The sequence below is a fragment of the Hyperolius riggenbachi genome, chromosome 10, assembly GCF_040937935.1.
Source record: "Hyperolius riggenbachi isolate aHypRig1 chromosome 10, aHypRig1.pri, whole genome shotgun sequence".
Taxonomy (NCBI): Eukaryota; Metazoa; Chordata; class Amphibia; order Anura; family Hyperoliidae; genus Hyperolius; species Hyperolius riggenbachi.
Window position 1 is genome coordinate 268,020,189 of NC_090655.1, and position 23,959 is coordinate 268,044,147.

Here is a 23,959-nt window from a genome sequence, read left to right on the forward strand (position 1 = left end):
TAGAGAATTCTGAGGGGAGGAACAATTATCATTAGGGATGAAAGGAAAGAGGATGGTCGGCACTGCTGTACAACTTCCTTTATTTGGCAATGTGCAGACAAGTAGGCTGTGTGTCCCAGGCCACCATCCCTGCTGAGTGACATACATTTAACATTTCCAGCAGTGTGCACTGAACAGGAAATACTAAATGTCTAAGCTCCGGAGATTAGACATTCCACATTCAAGCAAACAAAGAGTATTTTTTCTCTCTCCCCCATCCTGCTTTTTTTCAGTCAGAGCTGAATTCCTCTGCTATTAGCTCATTAATTCACTCTCTAGCCAGATCAGGACATATGTTTAGGATAGTTAAACAAAAGGAAGATTTCCTTACTGTAAACTGGGTGTATGCAATTGTTCTTATGCTAGCTGAGCAAAAGGTCAGACTACAGAGCACAACAGAGAGGTCGAATTCTGTGATTTAGCATTTGACTTTGGTTCGTGGGGCATCAGCTGTTCCACTTTCTCCATTATCTCCTGGAGGCAGAGCGAGAGAGATTAAAGCTGCGTTTGCTTCACTTTCGTCACACACTGCCGGGTCCTAAGCTGCTTCCAAGATGGATCTGTACACCCCATCTAAATTCAGTCATCCACTATTCAGTCTATTATTAACAACTTTATTCAGTATATCTACGTCCTCTGTGACTTCATCTAAGCTCCGATGATGTAGCTATAAGTCGTGTAGCTGAAGCACAGCTGTGCATGATTGGGCTTGCTCCAGCACACACCTCCGGCACTATCTGCTGCAGCACTAATTGGTGAAAGGGAATATATGTTCCATGAGCCAATAAGATTGATTTTTACCATTAAACATACTTTTATTTTCATAGTTCATGGTGAAAAATACACACTTCAGTACTATTTCAGATTCAAATATCTTCACCATAAATTGAGACAGGAACGTTGTTATAATTTAAGTATTATATGTAGGCCTCAGTTATTTGAACTGAGTTAGTTGAAAGGCTTGATTTGCACAGGGTCTCTTTAAGCATAATTTCTCGGAGAGAAATTGTGCAGATTTTTACCAGAAGCAGATTGTCCTCGTCCGAAGGACAGGGACACTATCTGGTCAAATGTACAGACTTTCAGACTGCAAAGGGGAAAACAGACGCCAATGTTTACTAAACAGAGAACATTCCTGTATGTAAGTGAAAGGCATCATAGAATATTAATCGAGTAGGTGGGTATTATGACACCACGAGGGGTCTGAGCCAATAGTCGGTTTTGGGGGATGGCTAAGATGAGGTCACATTTAACTCTTTCCTAGTCAGTATTAAAGGGTCGGATGGGCCAACGGAGCACACTCTTATTCTTACTTTCACGCTCTCCATCTACTGACTTCTACTGACTGGAACCATAATTATTTCTTTTCTTTATGTAATCTGGTATAATGTATGCTGTACATAGTTAGTCTATGATGTAACGTAGTATAGACAGGAGATCACCTGATTGCCTTCACTAGGAAGGTAATCAAGAAGCTGCAACGCAACGGAATTACTAAAGAAGAATCTGCTTGGCTAAGATATGACTAACTGTATCTGTATATCTGTGTATTGAATAAACCTTTTGGAACTTGGAAGATGCCTCCATAAGTCTATCTCCTATGCTGTGTGCTGTGATAAGTAGTGTTTGCAGCTCTTACTAGAGAGCCGCTGGTGCCGGAAGAAAGTTGTGTTGCCGAGAGAAACATATAGTTTCATAACAGTGGTGCCGTTAAACCCTTCACTGTCTAGTGAAATAGGCAGACAAGGGCCAGGGGCCGAAGTTTTCAAGGAATTCCACAGCGAAACAAGCGGAGTAGACGCGGACTGGAAAGCTTATCAAGCTGATAAGTGGTGTGCGTGAGCCAGCACACGGGCTGCAGTTCGAGGTAATCAGCGGTGAAACTCTTGGACTTTAAAGTTAAGCTGCAGGTGCACATGCAGTTAAAAGCTTAAACAGGATCGCGAGTTGTGGGAGCGCTCCGAGGCCGGCGTGCAACTGCCGCGGGAGAGGCCGATCCACTGAGCGGAGGGACTCAGGGTCCAATCAGAGTTTCGTGGGAAAGTTGCTACGGCTGATCGAATTGGCAAGCGAATAGAAGTCCGCGGACCAGGGCAAGTATGGTTTACATTGTTATATTGCATTATCTTTATTGTATTTGGAGTTGTACAAGGAGTTGATAATGCATTCTGTGTTATGTGCAGCTGTTATGTTAGGTTGGAGGCTGAGTACTTCTTCCCCCTCCCGTGAATGGTGGGAAGGGGGGGGGGGAAAGGTCGGTTGCAGCTCCGGTGTAGAGCGTACATAGTGCTGTCTTTAGAGTTTATGTGCTTTAATGTGCAGGTGAGGATTTCATATGATTTAATGTTCCTGTGTTGCATGTTATGGCTTAAATAGTGGGTATATACACGTTTGTCTATTCACAGGTATGTTTCCTTTCGTTGGACAAATGTTAACTGTGTTATCTGCTAGGGGTTTTTTTTCTTTCTCTCTCTCTCTCTTCACAGAGAAGGTCTGCTACTGTCTACGCAGTGTGTTAGGAGAGCTGAGAGTGATGCCAGCTGGGTTTCAGTTTAGTGTAGTGTAGTGTCCCCCGCAGCAGAGATAAGTCGGCAGGTGGACAGGAGGGAGTGTAGCGGTAGTTGTTGAGAGAGCAGCCGGAGAAGAGGGCTGAGTAGAGAGAGCCTAGAGAAAAGCAAGTTGGTTCCAGTTAGTGCTACATGTTAAATGTTTTTTTTTAATGTCTGCATAAGTTTATGTTGTTTTCACGGATCGTGGTGCGTGTTGGGCCAGCTGCGGCTGATGGATGTTCGTCTCAGAATAAGTTTTGTAACTGGCATGGTAACAGTTAAGGTGTTGTTTAGAGTTATACAGCAATGGTTTTTGTGTGAGAAGAGGACACAGCACGCTCTAGTAGTTCTGAGTTATGTCTGAGATAAGCAGATGGCTGTTTTGTGGAGAGATTCGCACGTCACTGGGTGATTCTAATTTATGAAGCAGTTAGGATTACAGCTGGGACGGGGTCTTTCTAAGTTTTCCACGCAGGTATCCAAGAGTGTATGTAGCGGAATGCTGATTTTCTGCAATGTGTAATTATGCTATTTGTAACTAGGCATAAAATGTTTGTTCTGTTTTTTTTTTTTTCCTAATGTGTATAGGATTAAGAGGTTGCTATGGGAGATTGCATAGCAGCCATCTTAGCTGGCATTCCAGGACTCAAAATGGTGGCATTGAGGAGGGCCCGCCCCCACGAGTCATGGCCCCCACACGTCATGGCAGGGGGGGAGGGACTGGGGGATCCACGTCACGTCAGGCTGTGCTCACGGCAACAGGCAGAGCAGCTGAGGGAAAGGGATGGTAGAGATAATGAGACACTCTACTGAGTATCTCGGATCCCAGAGTATTTCCCCAGAGCCTGGGTCCAGGGAAAGGAATGCCAGAATATGTGCACCAAGCAGTTGCTGTGAGACTAGCATGGTCACTGATAGGAGTGTTTTCCAGCAAGGTGCATGGAAATACAGAGCAGTCAGATATTTCCCAGGAAGTGATTTGCAAGAGCAGATCAGGGAAGTATCTGTACTGGGTTACTTATGGGATTATTACTTTAAGTGAGGCACCTTAACGGGTGGTGCAGCCTGAGTTCCCAATAGAGTAAAAGGGGGGACGGTGCATCAGGGGGTGCCGGAGATGGAAAAAAAGGGAGTTGACCAATCCAGGTATCCATCGCCGCGGCTGCAGAGCGGTAACGTTTTTTCCGTTTTTTGTCGTGGACAGGGCCAGAGCTTGACTAAGAGGTCAATGTTGGGCTGGGGCTGTTTGTGCGTTTTCTCGTCCATTGATTGGTCAAATATTTTTGTTCCAGCTCCTACCAAGTGTAGCACATAGAACTGAACTGGCAGCAGTTCATGGGGCGATTATAAAGATGAAGGAATTGCCATTTACAGAGTGACAGTGTATCAGTACAGTGTTTGCCATTTGACTACCTACCAAGTGGGCATTCAGGGATCTGCATACAGGCATTCGATGCTGGAATGCTTAGCCCTGCACCCTGTGTAGTTTAAGTGCAAAGTGCTCCTTCCCACAGGGAGGCAGCCATTTTTTTTTGTAGGCTGGGGGTAGTAGCACGGCAAACATTGGTCAGAGGGTACAACAAACAGGATTTCTAGCTGAGCTGGTAGGGCTCAATGGAGTTCTAGGTAAGTAAATGCGAAAATGAGCAAGAGCATTGCAGGCTCACCTGCAAAAGAGCAACAGGTGTGTGGCATCCGTACTCTGTGCATACGACGGCCGCGTATGTACAGAAGGGGGGATGTGGGGGGAGCTTGCAATGAGGTGAGAGCTTCCAAAGGTGAAGTCCGTGAGAGCATATTTTAAACAGGTAAGTACTTAGGAGAGCACTTAGGTAGAGGAGAGAAGTTTAACTCCAGTCTACCAAAAAGAGTAAACCGAGTTCATGAGAACCATAAAGCAACGAGATCAATTACGGTATATATATTGATCAATCTAAAGTGTACAGAGTACAAGCCGCAGGGCAAATCTAAAATCATTAATAAGAATGGATTTGTTTGTATTTCGATTTTAGGAGTTTGGCAATATGGAAGCAAGAAAGCTGAGGTGCTGGCAGCCGAGACAGAGATGTCAGTCGGATAAGCGAAAGGTTCCAGATGCCAATCCGAGTTTGGAGAACAGCGAGATTTCTGAGATCGGAAAGAGACTAAAAAAACTGACTGAGCAAAGCATAATGCAAATGGTTAATGTTTTTCTTTCCCAAGGAGGTGCTTTTATAATGAAGAGTACCGTGCTGATGGTGATCCTAGGCTGCCATTTCGTACTAGGAGACCGAAGAGAGGACATTCTCATGAACAATAAGGGGTTAATGAGAATACAAGGCCCAAGCATGTTAATGTTTGGAGACAAAGGTACTGATCCTTTCCCACCTCCCTCTGATTGGCACAGATGGACCAAGCAGGGATGGAGGAAAAGAGCACTTGTGCCAGGTGGAAACAAATTTCATGGCACAATGTTGGTGAAAGGTCTGAAGGGTCAGGTGTGCTGGAAGTTTTAATTGAACGGCAGTGTAAATCTGCTCTTGAATGTCACACTCCTAGAACCAATGCATCGATCCAAAGTTTTGTACAACGGGTACATGCAAAAGGTGGAATGTGTGGTTCAGGGGTATCTTGTCTTGGTTATCCAGAGTGAGATGGTTCCAGATTGGAGAGGAGCGAGCAGGAGGCGTCACTTCTCCTACAGGAGAGACGCACGGGACAACATCTCACTCTTTCCACAAAAAGAAGGAATGACTAGCACTTCAGCCTTGTAAATGATCAGCAGCAAATATATTTAAGAGGCTTCCATAGGCTCACATACACTGTGCAACCGCCATAGCATAACTTTACATCAACAAGGAAAAAATGGAGAAGGCGGGCACCAATGCTCGTGTTGCCATAAAACCAATTTATTGGCAGCAGATGATAAAAACCAGAGGAGGCCCCCGATGGAGAGCGCTCCCCCCTACCTGACAGCTGTTTCACAACAAGCGTTGTTTCATCAGAGGTGTTTGCGGGGGTGCAGAGAGGCCGGTGACTGCGCTGAATAATGGCCGCACTATGTATCCAAGCCGCGCGTCTGACGTCACCGCCCGCTCCTCCCACTGTATGTGAAGGTTCTCCCCTCCTCCAATCGGGCACTTTGTGTACATTCTACGTAGCGCCAGGATGCGCCTATCCCTACAGGGGGCGGGACAAGGATCAACCAATCATTGGCCGCAAAATACGAGTGATACATGCGGCTTTTTATACGGACTCCAACGCGTTCCGTATAAAAAGCCGCATGTATCACTCGTATTTTGCGGCCAATGATTGGTTGATACTTGTCCCGCCCCCCCCCCCGTAGGGATAGGCGCATCTTGGCGCTACGTAGAATGTACACAAAGTGCCCGATTGGAGAAGGGGAGAACCTTCACATACGGTGGGAGGAGCGGGCGGTGACGTCAGACGCGCGGCTTGGATACATAGTGCGGCCATTATTCAGCGCAGTCACCGGCCTCTCTGCACCCCCGCAAACACCTCTGATGAAACAACGCTTGTTGTGAAACAGCTGTCAGGTAGGGGGGAGCGCTCTCCATCGGGGGCCTCCTCTGGTTTTTATCATCTGCTGCCAATAAATTGGTTTTATGGCAACACGAGCATTGGTGCCCGCCTTCTCCATTTTTCCTTGTCAACATCTCACTCTGGAGTTACCAACAGAGAGTGTCTCTGAAACAACTATACACACGTAAAGGCTGGAAAGCCGAGGGTTGGTGGTTCTCGAAACAAGAAGTAAAAATCAAGATTCAGCCACAGTCTCAAGTGACCAAGAGGGTGGGGAGAGCAATCCCGAGCAAGGGAGTGTCCACACAGGTAACATCCTCACTACATGGGTCACAACATGAGACAATACCACACAGTCCATATTCAAGCACTTATCCTCATACTAAATGGGTAAGTGAGGAGGTACTCTTAATTGAAAGATTGCAGAGAGTACATTCTTCCCAACCTAAGGTACGCATTTTGCCTCAGGACATAAGGGGGGCAAAGGTCCAAGCCAGACAGTTGGGAACATCTTTTGTCATTGAGATGCTAATCAATTTCCCAGAAGAAAGAGTTCCTACCGTATTCTTCTGGGGAGGGCCACAAGGGTTAGCATGGGACGGGAGTTTGATGGATCCGGGGACTTTTTGGAGTAGAGAGGTAGAATCCTGGGATACATCAGGTAGCACCCCAAGGACTCACTATGACGGAAGGGTGATGGGACTAAAACAGGGGAGTTTAAAAGTAGCGCCCTTAGTCCGGGAGGATGAAGGACCATGGATATACGGTTTTTGCATCCCACAGTCCCTAGAGTTTAATGGTACAAATAGATCTTGCATAATAAGAAGGAGAACCGTGACAGTAAAATGGGGGTTCCCACAACGCCTAAAGCTCAGGTAGTCACCCTGCCAGTGACTACCCAGGAACCCCACCTACCGTCATGTGATACACATCAGGTTGTAAAAAGTGGCCCTTTTCAGTTAAATTAACTGAGGGCGACTCCAGTTATCATGGAGGCCCAGCTTCAATTGATCACTTGGCAGATTAACTTAGAAGAGTGAGTAATATCTAATATATACCCTAACTGCAGCACTGTCACTGCCACCCTGGTACAGGATTTTATGGGCACATTCCACAGGGAATAGTGTAGCCAAAAGAAGGTCCCGAGATTTAGCAGATACAGGATCTTCTAAAAAAATTAGCATATTGTGATAACGTTTATTATTTTTTGTAATGTACTGATAAACATTAGACTTTCATATATTTTAGATTCAAATACACACAACTGAAGTAGTTCAAGCCTTTTATTGTTTTTCTTATTGATGATTTTGGCATACAGCTCATGAAAACCCAAAATTCTTATCTCAAAAAATTAGCATATTTCATCCGACCAATAAAAGAAAAGTGTTTTTAAAACAAAAAAGTCAACCTTCAAATAATTATGTTCAGTTATGCACTCAATACTTGGTCGGGAATCCTTTTGCAGAAATGACTGCTTCAATGCGGCGTGGCATGAAGGCAATCAGCCTGTGGCACTGCTCAGGTGTTATGGAGGCCCAGGATGCTTCGATAGCGGCCTTAATCTCATCCAGAGTGTTGGGTCTTGCGTCTCTCAACTTTCTCATCACAATATCCCACAGATTCTCTATGGGGTTCAGATCAGGAGAGTTGGCAGGCCAATTGAGCACAGTAATACCATGGTCAGTAAACCATTTACCAGTGGTTTTGGCACTGTGAGCAGGTGCCAGGTCATGCTGAAAAATGAAATCTTCATCTCCATAAAGCTTTTCAGCAGATGGAAGCATGAACCCACTTTTGAACCAGAAACAGCGGCAGAAGCGCCTGACCTGGGCTGCAGAGAAGCAGCACTGGACTGTTGTCCAGTTGTCCAAAGTACTTTTTTCGGATGAAAGCAACTTTTACATGTCATTCGGAAATCAAGGTGCCAGAGTCTGGAGGAAGACTGGGGAGAGGGAAATGGGAAAAAGCTACTGGTGTTGGTCCACTGTGTTTTATCAAGGGCAGGGTCAATGTAGCTAGCTATCAGGAGACTTTGGAGCACTTCATGCTTCCATCTGCTGAAAAGCTTTATGGAGATGAAGATTTCATTTTTCAGCACGACCTGGCACCTGCTCACAGTGCCAAAACCACTGGTAAATGGTTTACTGACCATGGTATTACTGTGCTCAATTGGCCTGCCAACTCTCCTGGCCTGATCCCCATAGAGAATCTGTGGGATATTGTGAAGAGAAAGTTGAGAGACGCAAGACCCAACACTCTGGATGAGCTTAAGGCCGCTATCGAAGCATCCTGGGCCTCCATAACACCTGATCAGTGCCACAGGCTGATTGCCTTCATGCCACGCCGCACTGAAGCAGTCATTTCTGCAAAAGGATTCCCGACCAAGTATTGAGTGCATAACTGAACATAATTTGAAGGTTGACTTTTTTTAATTTTAAAAACACTTTTCTTTTACTGGTCGGATGAAATATGCTAATTTTTTGAGACAGGAATTTTGGGTTTTCATGAGCTGTATGCCAAAATCATCAATATTAAAACAATAAAAGGCTTGAACTACTTCAGTTGTGTGTATTTGAATCTAAAATATATGAAAGTCTAATGTTTATCAGTACATTACAAAAAATAATGAACTTTATCACAATATGCTAATTTTTTGAGAAGATCCTGTACACTCTTGGGAGGCATGGGCGCTGGAATGGGGGTAGCAAACAGTGTAGACATAGAAGGGATGACAGAGGTCATTCAACAATTAGGCACATTGGGACAACAGAATGTGGGTACCCAACACCATCTGAACTTGGTTTTGGAACAGTTAACGCACAACACCTATAGAGTTCAGGGGTACACTCAAAGGCACATTCAAAGAATTCTTCAGAAGATGATTGCACATGCTAGGGGTACTGCATGGGAGACAGCATGCCTGTCAATGCAGACCGAGTTAACAGCAGATTTTAAGATAATGGCTCAAGCCTTATCAGAAGGTAAAACTCCTTTACAGCTGAGACTGGACAAGGAGCGATCGGTCGATTTTCCGGGGGAAGGATCTTTTGCATGGAGGCACCGAGAGGTGTGGATAAACAAATGGATAGGGTGCGACAATTTTTTATGCACCGCTACTTCCTTAGTTCCTACTGGTGGAGAAACCCAGGTAGTTTTTCCAGTAGTATCCCTGGGTACACCCGTTTCCTCAACACGTCTTACACCATGACCTGAGAGGTCAACGGTTTTTGGTGCTAGACGGGGAGGTGAAACAAGTAGATTTGTCATCATGCTGGCAATTCTCAGAGAGGTACCTGTGTTTGCTGGGGCAAGTCCGATTTAGTGAGGAAGCCTGCTGGCTCAATAACACAGAGTGCGCAGCTGCCATCCAAAAGATCCCTCCTCATGCCAAACCAATATCTCCGGTGGCGGAAGGAAAAGTGTGTTTTTTTAAACATGAGGTCTAATGACACATTCATTGTACATTTTCATAATTGTTCCGATAGAGTTGATCTTTCAAGGGGAACATATTGTGTGAGCGGAGATCCCATACGGATCAAGTCATCCCGGTTTGACTACGTTATCCCTTAAATTGTTAGGAGAACTCTAAAGATCAAAGCTCCACAGGAAGTGCCCATCCTGAGGGATAACACGCCATGGGACAAATGGGTACAGGTTTTGACACAAGATCACACTTTGTTAAAACAGTTAAACAAACAGAACACTAAATTAGAGGTGATCTTTCATCATGATCAAGGTGATCTTAAAGAGGTTGAACACAAATATAATCAGGTGAGTTCCAGTCTGACCTGGTGGAAACGGTTTCTGGCGATATTCCAGGGACACTCGGACTGGGCCTCTACAATTCAGAATTTCTTCCTATATCCACTGGTCGTAGTGATGGGGGTGGCAATCTTGGGAATCATTATACAGGTGAGTTTGTGTGTAAAATTACGCAAACAAATTAACACGGTTAAGAGATTGGTGCCTCATAAACAATCTCATGAACCAATATTTCCAAATTAAGGGATGTACAGGGTTACGGGTATAGGTGTATCAGTACCTATGATGGAGCGGATTGTATAAAGGCGTTCTTTTAGAAGACACCTGGCACAGCTCCATTGTTTAACAGACAAACAAGTTTCACTTTTCTGTGATCATGCAAATTTGTGAGTGATACGCAAGTGACGCAAATGCTGAGAATATTGTATAGAGGGACTTAGAAGTAGGGCATCCCCAGATAGCCTGGTTACAGGAAGACCAAGAGGTCTTGCCCTCTCTCCCAGGGATAACCACCTAGAGCAGAGAAGGCGTGTGAGCACGAGCATCGAAAAGTGAAACATAAAGAAAAGAAACCAGGTACTGCTTCGTGCAGAAGCCGGAATCTGCAGATCAAGCCTTTTAGGGGGATTGATATAATTTAAGTATTATATGTAGGCCTCAGTTATTTGAACTGAGTTAGTTGAAAGGCTTGATTTGCACAGGGTCTCTTTAAGCATAATTTCTCGGAGAGAAATTGTGCAGATTTTTACCAGAAGCAGATTGTCCTCGTCCGAAGGACAGGGACACTATCTGGTCAAATGTAAAGACTTTCAGACTGCTAAGGGGAAAACAGAGCCCAATGTTTACTAAACAGAGAACATCCCTGTATGTAAGTGAAAGGCATCATAGAATATTAATCGAGTAGGTGGGTATTATGACACCACGAGGGGTCTGAGCCAATAGTTGGTTTTGGGGGATGGCTAAGATGAGGTCACAGTTAACTCTTTCCTAGTCAGTATTAAAGGGCCGGATGGGCCAACGGAGCGCACTCTTATTCTTACTTTCACGCTCTCCATCTACTGACTTATACTGACTGGAACCACAATGATTTCTTTTCTTTATGAAATCTGGTATAATGTATGCTGTACATAGTTAGTCTAGATGTAACGTAGTATAGACAGGAGATCACCTGATTGCCTTCACTAGGAAGGTAATCAAGAAGCTGCAACGCAACGGAACTACTAAAGAAGAATCTGCTTGGCTAAGATATGACAAATTTATACAAAAGAAAGTGAAAATGGACGCGCATCTAACCAAGATGCACCTGACATTGCATAGGGCTAATAAGCCTCTCAAAGGCACAACTGTGCTCATTGCAGTAGAACAGGTGCATTAGAACTAATGCATCTCACAATACAAATAATGGAATCAAACTTATGCATTAACATTATTAACTTATTAGGGGTCCTTACCCTTCTCTTATTGAGAGAGACATCAGTTCAACAGCAGGGACGGCTCGTGCTTCCATTATTTGTATTGTGAGATGCATTAGTTCTAATGCACCTGTTCTACTGCAATGAGCACAGTTGTGCCTTTGAGAGGCTTATTAGCCCTATGCAATGTCAGGTGCATCTTGGTTAGATGTGCGTCCATTTTCACTTTCTTTTGTATAAATATGAGAAACTAATTCTTTTCTTTGGGTTGGGTTGTGGCTGTGGGCGGTGTTCCCCAGGCAGTGAGAGAGCCTGGGGCGCCGCCCACGCCACACCCCTTCCCCTTTATATGGCCTGCTGCTCCCAAGATTATGCTGCTAGCATGTTCCCATATCGCTGGGTGATTTTAAACATAGGTTAGGGTGGGGACCCCGAGAGAAGGCTGCACGAGCCGTCCCTGCTGTTGAACTGATGTCTCTCTCAATAAGAGAAGGGTAAGGACCCCTAATAAGTTAATAATGTTAATGCATAAGTTTGCTTCCATTATTTGTATTGTGAGATGCATTGGTTCTATTGCACCTGTTCTACTGCAATGAGCACAGTTGTGCCTTTGAGAGGCTTATTAGCCCTATGCAATGTCAGGTGCATCTTGGTTAGATGCGCGTCCATTTTCACTTTCTTTTGTATAAATAAAAAAAAAGCTAAGATATGACAAACTGTATCTGTATACCTGTGTATTGAATAAACCTTTTGGAACTTAGAAGATGCCTCCAGAAGTCTATCTCCTATGCTGTGTGCTGTGATGAGAGTCGTGTTTGCAGCTCTTACTAGAGAGCCGCTGGTGCCGGAAGAGAGTTGTGTTGCCGAGAGAAACATATAGTTTCTAACAAACGTAATTTAAGTTTTGTGATAAACAGTAGAAATAGCGAAACAAAATGTGTGTTTTTTTTTTATCTACAATAGCGCTTTTTTATTTTTAAACTAGAAGTGGTAAAAGTGAGAAATAATCTGTTTTTTCTATTTTTTTTCCTCTTTTTCCATTAAAATGCACAGATAACAAAATTGTTCCAGGGGAAAAAAATGCCATACAATGAAAACCTAGTTAGTCTTGAAAAAAATGATATATATTTCATTTAGGCGTCATAAGTAGGGACAACGTTATTGCTGATTAAATAAGGACATAGCTAACATGTCAAAACTGCTCTGCTCCATAAGAGGTAAATAAAGTCTGGATGTGAAGTGGTTAATGATCTAGCAGATGGAATACAGAGAAGAGTTTCCCGTCTCTGCAGAGGATACAAAATGATGCAGAATTATCACCACTAAGCAGGACAGTGACATATTACAGCAGGATGTCTATAGTGTGGCCATATGGACAGACAGAGGGGAGATATTTAATATAGATAAATGTGAAGTCATGCACCTCAACTTGGGCTTGATCCATTAAGCTGTGCTTATAAAGCAGCGCAGCTGAATGTGAAGTAAAAAGAAGAGCAGCCGCTATGCACGGCTTACATAGTAGAGCTTGCTTCTATGCAGGGAGCGTGCCTTCCTTAGTTACGTGCGTTGCTTACATGCTAACGTGCACAGCTTTCAATGCGGGTGGCCCTGTGAAGTATGATAACCACGATACTTCACCAGCGGCCGCTACTATGTTTATTAAAATAGTTACTGTAACTATGTTAACACACAAAGTCCTGCAACTTCTACCTCTGTAACATCTGTAAGATCTGCCCTTTCCTGACCTCTGCCACCACCAAACTCCTCATCCATGCCCTCATAATTTCCCACCTTGACTACTGCAACGCCCTTCTGTCTGGTCTCCCTATGACCCGAATAGCCCCGTTGCAGTCCATCATGAATGTGGCAGCCAGAATTATCCACTCCTCCCATCGCTCCACCACGGCGGCTCCCCTACGTGAATCCCTCCACTGGCTTCCTATCCAGTCCAGAATCAGATTCAAGATACTGTGTCTGACCTACAAATCTGTCCACAAAACCTGCCTAACCTACATTTCCGATCTTACTCAGAGGTACACACTTAGCCACTCATTCTGCTCTTCCAATGAACTTCGCCTAACCGCCCCCCGCATCACCCAGTCCCATGCACGCCTCCAGGACTTCTCAAGAGCTGCTCCAACACTATGGAACTCCCTACCTCCACCCATTTGGGCAGCCTCCTCCTTCAACATCTTCAAGAAGGCCCTCAAAACTCACCTTTTAACTCTGGCCTACCCCCTCCCCCACTGGAGCTCTAAGGCAGCTGAACTCTGGTCCCCTACTTTTCATGTCCCCACCTCTCCCTCTAGATTGTAAGCCTTCGGGCAGAGTTCTCCTCCTTATGTTTCCTACCTATTCACACTCCTCCATGGATCTCAGTGAACTCGACTTGCCTAATCTCCATGCTCCCAACCAGTGACTAAGCATTACCTTGTACTAATACTGTGCTGCGTGATCTGGTTTGCATATATTCCTGTATTGTCCTATTGCTGTATGTCACTCTGAAATATTGTTTGTATCCTTAAATAAAGTCCAGCGCTGCGTAATATGTTGACGCTTTATAAATACAATAAATACATAAATAATAGTAGTGACCACTAGTGAAGTATCACGGTCCCGATAGTTCACAGGGCCACCTGCATTAAAAGTTCTGCACGTTGCTATATAAGCAAAGCGCATAACTAAGGAAGGCAAAATCCCCACATAGAAGCAAGCGTTGCTAAGTAAGCTATGCATAGCAGCCGCTCTTTTTAGCAAGCACTCCCTCACATTAAGCCCAAAGTTACACAATTACGCCTGGTTAAAAAAAAAAATATCCATCTATCAAACTAAAAAGTTTGACAGTCCCTAAAAAGAGAAACAAAAGAGGAGAGAAAACAGCTCTACTCTGTGAGCGGTATTCCAGACCAGTAGCCTCCAAATTAGTGGGATTTATCCATGCTTGTCATATCCCCTCCCCCCAATGTTAATCTCATCCACTCTCTCCTGTCCACTGTTACCAGTTCCTCACTTCTTCCTATGTCCAACTCACCATTCCCCTCCACTCCCTCCTATCCACTGTTACTGGTTCCTCACTCCATCCTATGCCCAACTCACCATTCCCCTCCACTCCCTCCTGTCTACTGTTACCCGTTCCTCACTCCATCCTATGTCCAACTCACCATTCCCCTCCACTCTCTCCTGTCCACTAATACTGGTTCCTCACTCCATTCTATGCCCAACTCACCATTCCCCTCCACTCTCTCTTGTCCACTATTACTGGTTCCTCACTCCATCCTAGGCCCAACTCACCATTCCCCTCTACTCTCTCCTGTCCACCGTTACCAGCTCCTCACTCCAGCCTACGTCCAACTCACCATTCTCCTTCACTCTTTCCTGTCCACTGTTACCAGTTCCTCACTCCATCCTATGTCCAACTTACCATTCCCCACCACGCTCTCCTGTCCACTGTTACTGGTTCCTCACTCCATCCTATGTCCAACTCACCATTCCCCCCCACTCTCTCCTGTCCACTGTTACCAGCTCCCCACTCCATCCTATTTCCAACTCACCATTCCCCTCCACTCTCTCCTGTCCACTGTTACTGGTTCCTCACTCCATCCTATGTCCAGCTCACCATTCCCCTCCACTCTTACCAGCTCCTCACTCCATCCTATGCCCAACTCACCATTCCCCTCCACTCCCTCCTGTCCACTGTTACTGGTTCCTCACTCCATCCTATGTCCAACTCACCATTCCCCTCCACTCTCTCCTGTCCACTGTTACTGGTTCCTCACTCCATCCTATGTCCAGCTCACCATTCCCCTCCACTCTCACCAGCTCCTCACTCCATCCTATGCCCAACTCACCATTCCCCTCCACTCCCTCCTGTCCACTGTTACGAGTTCTTCACTCCATCCTATGTCCAACTCACCATTCCCCTCCACTCTCTCCTGTCCACTGTTACTGGTTCCTCACTCCATCCTATGTCCAACTCACAATTCCCCTCCACTCTCTCCTGTCCACTATTACCAGCTCCTCACTCCATCCTATGTCCAACTCACCATTCCCCTCCACTCTCTCCTGTCCACTGTTACCAGTTCCTCACTCCATCCTATGTCCAACTCACAATTCCCCTCCACTCACTCCTGTCCACTATTACCAGCTCCTCACTCCATCCTATGTCCAACTCACCATTCCCCTCCACTCTCTCCTGTCCACTGTTACCAGTTCCTCACTCCATCCTATGTCCAACTCACCATTCCCCTCCACTCTCTCCTGTCCACTGATACTAGCTCCTCACTCCATCCCAGGGCTGTGGAGTCGGTCCAAAAATCCACCGACTCCGACTCAGACTCCGACTCCTCAGTTTAGGATTCCACCGACTCCGACTCCTCTAATTTGCATATTACAATTTTGTTGATTAAAAGTATGTAACATAAAATTCGTCTTTTAACTGCCAACGCTTAGGAATTTTACAAGACAACTGAAGTGAGAAGGATATGTAGACTACTATATTTATTCCCTTTAGACTAAAACTAGTCCTTGGTAAGAGTACTTGTAAAAGGTACAAACCGGAACAAAGAACATCTATCAGGTCCTAGGCAATGTAAGTGTGGGTACATGTAAGAATGATGTGCAGGTACTCTGCAGGGGAATGAGGAGAATGTAAACAGACAACACCTCTGTGTTCAATGTGCACAGCATTCTCAGTGGATTCCCTGCAGCTCTGTGGGGAGTGCATATGTAGAGTATAGTACTACTGTGTAACAAAGTAAACCTGAGACAGATGAAATTAAAGTTTTATACATACCTGGGGCTTCCTCCAGCCGCCTTCAGGATAATCAGTCCCTCGTTGTCCTCCTCCACCACCTGGATCTTCTGCTATGAGTCCAGGTACTTGAGCCAGTCGGGCGTAGTGCGCATGCACACACTCCGCCGCCAGGAGCATACTACACCTGTGCAGCACTATTGCGCAGGTGCAGAATGTTCCTGGCTGTGGGAGCAACAAGTTCAAAAAATGACTGGGTCTCCACCTGGATAAATGCAGTATCGCTGAACTTTCTTTATTGCACCATAGTAATAAAAAACACGACGTTTCGGCACACAGGCCTTTATCAAGTGTTACAAAATCAAATGGATACTCACAGTTATATATTGCACTACATCATTAAAAATTCACGCCCCTCCAGAGGGCGGGCACAGACTTAAAGAACGAGTGGCCAAAAAATATTTTTGGCCACTCGTTCTTTAAGTCTGTGCCCGCCCTCTGGAGGGGCGTGAATTTTTAATGATGTAGTGCAATATATAACTGTGAGTATCCATTTGATTTTGTAACACTTGATAAAGGCCTGTGTGCCGAAACGTCGTGTTTTTTATTACTATGGTGCAATAAAGAAAGTTCAGCGATACTGCATTTATCCAGGTGGAGACCCAGTCATTTTTTGAACTTGTTGCTGCTGATCGTTACACCCTTAAGGATCCGGGTGTGGACTGGTTGACTCCCTGGTCCCCTTCATATTGTCCAGTTGAGCTCTGGAGACCGTTTGCTACTACTCCTGGCTGTGGGAGCGGCATGCGGCCGGACTGCGCTGACTGGCTAGCCTGAAGGGGGCTGGAGGAAGCCCCAGGTATGTATAAAACTTTACTTTTCATCCGTCTCAGTTACCCTTTAATTTGTAGTCACCAAACCAAATTTTAACATATCAAATTATTTGATTTCATCAGCAAAGGGAGTGCATACATTGCAGAATTATTTCCATCTCGTTGACCATCTCTATTAGTGACACAGCTACACATCAGGCTTTATTCTTACAGCATAGATGTTATTTAGTATATATAAGAGATTCCTGTGTACACAACATATATACAGTCACAATCAGATATGTATATCTGACCTTAAAAATACGGGGACTGCTTTATTGAAGCAGCACAAGTAACTAATTTTGATTGGTTTATTTCATTTTTGTGGACTAAACACAGCTATTACTGTATATATACTGTATATATACATTATTTTTAATGACTATTATCTGAGAAATAGAACATTTTATCATATTTTCTATTTTAATTACAGTTACAAATTCATTAGGAGTCGGAGTCGGTGCATTTTTTCCCCCGACTCCAGGCACCCAAAATTGCCCGACTCCACGACTCCGACTCCACAGCCCTGCTCCATCCTATGTCAAACTCACCATTCCCTTCCACTCTCTCCTATCCACTATTACCAGCTCCTCACTCCATCCTATGTCCAACTCACCATTCCCCTCCACTCCCTCCCTTCCACTGTTACCAGTTTCTCACTCCATCCTATGTCCAACTCACCATTCCCCTCCACTCTTTCCTGTCCACTGTTACGAGTTCTTCACTCCATCCTATGCCCAACTCACCATTCCCCTTCACTATCTTATGCCCACGGTTACTGGTTCTTCACTCCATTCCATGTCCAACTCACCATTCCCCTCCACTCCCTCCTGTCCACCGTTACTGGTTCCACACTCCATCCTATCTCCAACACACCATTCCCCTCCACTCTCTCCTGTCCACTGTTACCAGCTCCTCACTCCATCCTATGTCCAACTCACCATTCCCCTCCACTCTTTCCTGTCCACTATTACCAGCTCCTCACTCCATCCTATGTCCAACCCACCGTTCCCCTCCACTCTCTCCTGTCCACTGTTACCAGCTCCCCAATCCATCCTATGTCCAGCTCACCATTCCCCTCCATTCTCCTGTCCACTGTTACTGGTTCCTCATGCCATCCTATGTCCAACTCACCATTCCCCTCCACTCCCTCCTGTCCACCGTTACTGGTTCCGCACTCCATCCTATCTCCAACACACCACTCCCCTCCACTCTCTCCTGTTCATTGTTACCAGCTCCTCACTCCATCCTATGTCCAACTCACCATTCCCCTCCACTCCCTCCTATCCACTATTACCAGCTCCTCACTCCATCCTATGTCCAACTCACCATTCCCCTCCACTCCCTCCTATCCACTATTACCAGCTCCTCACTCCATCCTATGTCCAACCCACCGTTCCCCTCCACTCTCTCCTTTCCACTGTTACCAGCTCCCCAATCCATCCTATGTCCAGCTCACCATTCCCCTCCATTCTCCAGTCCACTGTTACTGGTTCCTCACTCCATCCTATGTCCAACTCACCATTCCCCTCCACTCCCTCCTATCCACTATTACCAGCTCCTCACTCCATCCTATGTCCAACCCACCGTTCCCCTCCACTCTCTCCTTTCCACTGTTACCAGCTCCCCAATCCATCCTATGTCCAACTCACCATTCCCCTCCACTCTCTGCTGTGCACTATTACCAGCTCCTCAAACCATCCTATGTCCAACTCCCCATTCCCCTCCACTCCCTCCTGTCTACCGTTACTGGTTCCTCAAACCATCCTATGTCCAACTCACCATTCCCCTCCACTCTCTCCTGTCCACTGCTACTGGTTCCTCACTCCATCCTATGTCCAACTCACCATTCGCCTCCACGCTCTCCTGTCCACTATTACTGGTTCCTCACTCCATCCTATATCCAACTCACCATTCCCCTCCACTCTCTCCTGTCCACTGTCACCAGTTCCTCACTCCATCCTATGTCCAACTCACCATTCCTCTCCACTCTCTCCTGTCCACTGTTACCAGTTCCTCACTCCATCCAATGTCCAACTCACCGTTCCCCTCCACTCTCTCCTGTTCACTGTTACTGGTTCCTTATTCCATCCAATGTCAAACTCACCATTCTCCTCCACTCTCTCCTGTCCACTATTACCAGCTCCTCACTCCATCCTATGTCTAACTCACCATTTCCCTCCACTCTCTCCTGTCCACTGTTACCAGTTCCTCACTCCATCCTATGTCCAACTCACCATTCCCCTCCACTGTCTCCTGTCCACTGATACCAGGTCCTCACTCCATCCCATGTCAAACTCACCATTTCTCTCCACTCTCTCCTGTCCACTGTGACCAGTTCCTCACTCCATCCTATATCCAACTCACCATTCCCCTCCACTTTCTCCTGTTCACTGTTACTGGTTCCTTATTCCATCCAATGTCAAACTCACCATTCCCCTCCACTCCCTCCTATCCACTGTTACCAGCTCCTCACTCCATCCTATGTCCAACTCACTATTCCCCTTTACTCTCTCCTGTCCACTGTTACCAGTTCCTCACTCCATCCTATGCCCAACTCGCCATTCCCCTCCACTCCCTCCTGTCCACTGTTACCAGCTCCTCACTCCATCCTATTTCCAACTCACCATTCCCCTCCTCTCTCTGCTGTGCACTGTTCCCAGCTCCTCAAACCATCCTATGTCCAACTCCCCATTCCCCTCCACTCCCTCCTGTCCACCGTTACGGGTTCCTCACTCCATCCTTTGTCCACCTCACCATTCCCCTCCACTCTTTCCTGTCCACTGTTACCAGTTCCTCACTTCATCCTATGTCCAACTCACCATTCCCCTCCACCCTCTCCTGTCCACCCTTACCAGTTCCTCACTCCCTCCTATGTCCAACTCACCATTCCCCTCCAGTCTCTCCTGTCCACTGTTACTGGTTCCTCACTACATCCTATGTCCAACTCATCATTCCCCTCCACTCTCTCCTGTCCACTGTTACCAGCTCCTCACTCCATCCTATTTCCAACTCACCATTCCCCTCCTCTCTCTGCTGTGCACTGTTCCCAGCTCCTAAAACCATCCTATGTCCACCTCACCATTCCCCTTCACGCTCTCCTGTCCACTGTTACCAGTTCCTCACTCCATCCTATGTCCAACTCACCATTCCTCTCCATTCTCTCCTGTCCACTGTTACCAGTTCCTCACTCCATCATATGTCCAACTCACCATTCCCCTCCACTCTCTCCTGTCCACTATTACTTGTTCCTCACTCCATCCTATGTCCAACTCACCATTCCCCTCCACTCTCTCCTGTCCACTATTACCGGTTCCTCACTCCATCCTATGTCCAACTCACCATTCCCCTCCACTCTCTCCTGTCCACTATTACCGGTTCCTCACTCCATCCTATGTCCAACTCACCATTCCTCTCCACTCTCTCCTGTCCACCGTTACCAGCTCCTCACTCAATCCTATGTCCAACTCACCATTCCCCTCTACTCTCTCCTGTCCACTGTTACCAGTTCCTCACGCCATCCAATCCCCAACTCGCCATTCCCCTCTACTCCCTCCTGTCCACTGTTACCAGTTCCTCACGCCATCCTATGTCTAACTCACCATTCCCCTCCACTCTCTCCTGTCCACACTTACCTGTTCTTCACTCCATCCCATGTCCAACTCACCATTCCTCTCCACTCTCTCCTGTCCACTGTTACCAGTTCCTCACTCCATCCAATCCCCAACTCGCCATTCCCCTCTACTCCCTCCTGTCCACTGTTACCAGTTCCTCACGCCATCCTATGTCTAACTCACCATTCCCCTCCACTCTCTCCTGTCCTCGGTTACTGGTTCCTCACTCCATTCTATGTCCAACTCACCATTCCTCTCTACTCCCTCCTGTCCACTGTTACCAGCTCCTCACTCCATCCTATGGCTAACTCGCCATTCCCCTCCACTCCCTCCTGTCCACTGTTACCAGTTCCTCACTCCATCCTATGTCCAACTCACCATTCCCCTCCACTCTCTGCTGTGCACTGTTACTAGCTCCTCAAGCCATCCTATGTCCAGCTCACCATTCCCCTCCACTCTTTCCTGTCTACTGTTACCAGTTCCTCACTTCATCCTATTTCCAACTCACCATTCCCCTCCACTCTCTCCTGTCCACTGTTACCAGTTCCTCACTCCATCCTATGTCCAACTCACCATTCCCCTCCACTCTCTCCTGTCCACTGTTACCAGCTCCTTACTCCATCCTATGTCCAACTCACCATTCCCCTCTACTCTCTCCTGTCCACTGTTACCAGTTCCTCACTCCATCCTATGTCCAACTCACCATTCCCCTCCAGTCTCTCCTGTCCACTGTTACCAGTTCCTCACTCCATCCTATGTCCAACTCTCCATTCCCCTCCACTCTCTCCTGTCCACTGTTACCAGCTCCTCACTCCATCCTATATCCAACTCACCATTCCCCTCTACTCTCTCCTGTCCACTGTTACCAGCTCCTCACTCCATCCTATGTCCAACTCACCATTCCCCTCTACTCTCTCCTGTCCACTGTTACTAGTTCCTCACTCCATCCTATGTCCAACTCACCATTCCCCTCTACTCTCTCCTGTCCACTGTTACCAGCTCCTCACTCCATCCTATGTCCAACTCACCATTCCCCTCTACTCTCTCCTGTCCACTGTTACTGGTTCCTCACTCCATCCTATATCCAACTCACCATTCCCCTCTACTCTCTCCTGTCCACTGTTACCAGCTCCTCACTCCATCCTATGTCCAACTCACCATTCCCCTCCACTCTCTCCTGTCCACTATTACTGGTTCCTCACGCCATCCTATGTCCAACTCACCATTCCCCTCCACTCTCTCCTGTCAACTGTTACCAGTTCCTCACTCCATCCTATTTCAAACTCACCATTCCCCCCCACTCTCTCCTGTCCACTGTTACTGGTTCCTCATTCCATTCTATGTCCAACTCACCATTCCCCTCCACTCTCTGCTGTGCACTGTTACTAGCTCCTCAAGCCATCCTATGTCCAACTCACCATTCCCCTCCACTCTTTCCTGTCTACTGTTACCAGTTCCTCACTCCATCCTATTTCCAACTCACCATTCCCCTCCACTCTCTCCTGTCCACTGTTACCAGCTCCTCACTCCATCCTATATCCAACTCACCATTCCCCTCTACTCTCTCCTGTCCACTGTTACCAGCTCCTCACTCCATCCTATGTCCAACTCATCATTCCCCTCTACTCTCTCCTGTCCACGGTTACTGGTCCCTCACTCCATTCTATGTCCAACTCACCATTCCCCTCTACTCTCTCCTGTCCACTGTTACCAGCTCCTCACTCCATCCTATGTCCAACTCACCATTCCCCTCCAGTCTCTCCTGTCCACTGTTACCAGCTCCTCACTCCATCCTATATCCAACTCACCATTCCCCTCTACTCTCTCCAGTCCACTATTACTGGTTCCTCACTCCATCCTATGTCCAACTCACCACTCCCCTCCACTCTCTCCTGTCCACACTTACTGATTCCTCACTCCATCCTATGTCCAACTCACCATTCTCCTCCACTCTCTCTTGTCCACCGTTACCAGTTCCTCACTCCATCTTATGTCCAACTCACCGTTCCCCTCCACTCTCTCCTGTCTACTGTTACCAGTTCCTCATTCCATCCAATGTCAAACTCACCATTCCCCTCCACTCTCTCCTGTCCACTGTTTCCAGTTCCTCACTCCATCCTATGTCCAACTCACCATTCCCCTCCACTCTTTCCTTTCCACGATCACTGGTTCCTCACTCCAATGTATGTCCAACTCACCATTCACCTCCACTCTCTCCTGTTCAATGTTACGATTTCCTCACTCCATCCTATGTCCAACTCACCATTCCACTCCACTCTTTCCTTTCCACTATTACTGGTTTCTCACTCCAATGTATGTCCAACTCACCATTCTCCTCCACTCTCTTCTGTCCACTGTTGCCAGTTCCTCACTCCATCCTATATCCAACTCACCATTCCCCCCCCCTCCCCACTTACCAGTTACTCATTACATCCTCTGGCCCCATCTCACACGAGCTGCCACAGTGTGAGTGGGTAACTCACACTGGAGTTACCCACTCCATTCTATGTCCAACTCACCATTCTTCTCCACTCTCTTCGACCAGTAATTATCCTTAAAACAACAGATACCCACCGCTCACCTCTGACCCGGTCTTTCCAATCACCAATTATCCCTAGACAAAAATCAAGAAAAAGGTCATTGGCTTGATTTTACTCTAAAAATCATTAGATTTCCCAAACAATAGCATCCGAGCTGTTTTTGCTGCACTCAGTCTTGTAGGAACTTCATTCCCTTCCCATACTTCAGTCTGTCCAAGCTTTTCTTGGAAAGTGAGTTTTTCCATCCACCTGATTAATTAACTTGCTAGTCTGTGTACCCTTTCCGGAAGGTCAGTGTCCTACCTATATTGTCGTGCCCAAAACTGTATTCCATGCTCCAGATGTGGCCTCACACGTCATTTGTACAGAGAGAAGAGTATACTGGAATCTCGAAATACTATTTCCCGTTTTATGCATCCTAGATTTTTATTTGCTTTAGCTACTGCTGCTTGGCATTGTATATGGTTACTTAATTTGTTATCAACCAGTATTCCTAAATCCGTCACAGAGTCTGATGCTCCCAGCTGTATGCACTATACTATAGTAGACAAGACACAGAACATTTAGATTGAGGGATTTCCAAACATTGTAATTTTGTGTTGTGAACTGATAGTTTGTGGCTAGCCCCATTGATCTTAATGGCAGGGCCAACTTCCGAAACCTTCAGGGCTTCTTTGCAGCCACAATTTTTCTTTAAAAAAACATGTACAAGGTGTACCCAAACCCAAGCAGTGGCATGGTGGAGAGGGTACAAGGGAGAAATGTTCCGCAAAAAAACACATACATTATGCAGAGGCTTTTTTCATGTGTAAATACAAAAAAAAAAAATCACAAATAGTTTTTACATTTTTCAAATAAATGGGCTTTAGTGTGGCTGCCATGGTTACCCATCTAAAAAA

At 46.2% G+C, this 23,959-nt stretch overlaps 1 pseudogene; it reads right to left on the reverse strand.

Moving 5' to 3' along the window:
• LOC137537179 (zinc finger protein 850-like) overlaps positions 1 to 23,959 on the reverse strand; it is a 174,185-nt pseudogene that overhangs the window by 54,560 nt on the left and 95,666 nt on the right.